General features: G+C 31.3%; 1 non-coding gene across 1 annotated transcript; it reads left to right on the plus strand.

The window, feature by feature from the left end:
- The first annotated feature begins 226 nt into the window (after window positions 1-226).
- LOC148578093 (small nucleolar RNA R71) lies at window positions 227-334 on the plus strand. The gene has a single exon (XR_015903310.1). It is a non-coding gene; the product is annotated as a small nucleolar RNA R71 (small nucleolar RNA).
- The last annotated feature ends 1,818 nt before the right edge of the window (window positions 335-2,152 follow it).

Raw genomic sequence — 2,152 nt, forward strand, 5'->3', positions numbered from 1 at the left:
TCAGAGTATCAACTTCAAGAACTCCCTTCTTCATAGGCGTCCCATTATTCACAGGATTCCTTTCAGAAGTGTACATGAACTGGTTATTAGCAACCATGTCAATGAGTTCTTGAGCTTCTGCAGGCGTTTTCTTTAGGTGAATGGATCCACCTGCAGAAGTGTCCAGTGACATCTTTGATAGCTCAGATAAACCATCATAGAATATATCCAGGATGGTCCATTCTGAAAGCATGTCAGAAGGACACTTTTTGGTCAACTGTTTGTATCTTTCCCAAGCTTCATAGAGGGATTCACCTTCTTTCTGTCTGAAGGTTTGAACATCAGCTCTAAGCTTGCTCAGCTTTTGAGGAGGAAAGTACTTGGCTAAGAAAGCCGTGACCAGCTTATCCCAAGAGTTCAGGCTGTCTTTAGGTTGAGAATCCAACCATAATCTAGCTCTGTCTCTTACAGCAAAAGGGGAAAAGCATGAGCCTGTAGACTTCAGGATCTACTCCATTAGTCTTAACAGTATCACATATCTGCAAGAATTCAGTTAAGAACTGAAAAGGATCTTCAGATGGAAGTCCATGAAACTTGCAGTTCTGCTGCATCAGAGAAACTAATTGAGGTTTCAGCTCAAAGTTGTTTGCTCCAATGGCAGGAATGGAGATGCTTCTTCCATGTAAATTGGAATTAGGTGCAGTAAAGTCACCAAGCATCTTCCTTACATTATTATTATTTTCGGCTGCCATCTCCTCTGCTTGTTCGAAAATTTCTGAAAGGTTATCTCTGGATTGTTGTATTTTAGCTTCTCTTAATTTTCTCTTCAGAGTCCTTTCAGGTTCTGGATCTGCTTCCACAAGAATGCTCTTATCCTTGCTCCTGCTCATATGACAAAGAAGAAGGCACAGAAAAATAATAATAATAATGGAGATCCTTTATACCACAGTATAGGGATCCCTTATGTGAGTAGAAGAAAAGAGGAAGAAATTCGAACACAGATAGAAGAGGGGGTTCGAATTTGGTGATGATGTGAGGAAGAGATGTTAGTTAATGAATGAATAAATAGAATAGGATGAGAGAGAGGGAGGGAATAATTTTCGAAAATTATTTTGAAAAAGAGTTAGTGATTTTCGAAAATGGTTTTTGAAAAATGTTAGTAATTTTCGAAAATTTTTGAAAAAAATAGAAAATAAAAATAATTAGTTAATTAAAAAGAAATTTTGAAAAAGAGGGAAGATATTTTCGAAAATTAGAGAGAGAGAGTTAGTTAGGTAGTTTTGAAAAAGTTAAGAAACAAACAAAAAGTTAGTTAGTTAGTTGAAACAAATTTTTAAGAAGATAAGAAGTTAGGAAGTTAGAAAAGATATTTTGAAAAGATATTTTTGAAAAAGATAAGATAAGAAGATATTTTTGAAAAGATATTATTGAAATTAGTTTTGAAAAAGATTTGATTTTTAAAATCACAATTAATGACTTGATTCATAAGAAATCACAAGATATGATTCTAGAACTTAAAGTTTGAATCTTTCTTAACAAGCAAGTAACAAACTTCAAATTTTTGAATCAAAACATTAATTGATTATGTTATTTTCGAAAATTTAGTATAAAAATAAGAAAAAGATTTTTGAAAAATATTTTTGGAATTTTCGAAAATAACTAAGAATTTTGAAAAAGATTTGATTTTTGAAAAAGATTTTGAAAAAGATAAGATTTTCAAATTGAAAATTTGATTTGACTCATAAGAAACAATTTGATTTTAAAATTTTTGAAAAAGTCAATCCAAATTTTCGAATTTGATGAGAGAAAAAGGGAAAGATATTTTTTTTTATTTTTGAAATTTTTATGAAAAACATGAAAATTATGCCATGCATGAAATTTTTAGATCAAAACAATGAATGCATGCAAGAATGCTATGAATGTCAAGATGAACACCAAGAACACTTTGAATGTCATGATGAACATCAAGAACATATTTTTGAAAAATTTTTAATGCAAAGAAAACATGCAAGACACCAAACTTAGAATTCTTTAATGCTTAGGCACTAAGAATTCAAGAATGCATATGATAAACATGAAAAGACACAAAACAAAAAATCATCAAGATCAAACAAGAAGACTTACCAAGAACAACTTGAAGATCATGAAGAACACTATGAATGCATGATATTTT

Source organism: Arachis ipaensis, chromosome B1 (assembly GCF_059453495.1).
Source record: "Arachis ipaensis isolate K30076 ecotype BB chromosome B1, ASM5945349v1, whole genome shotgun sequence".
Taxonomy (NCBI): Eukaryota; Viridiplantae; Streptophyta; class Magnoliopsida; order Fabales; family Fabaceae; genus Arachis; species Arachis ipaensis.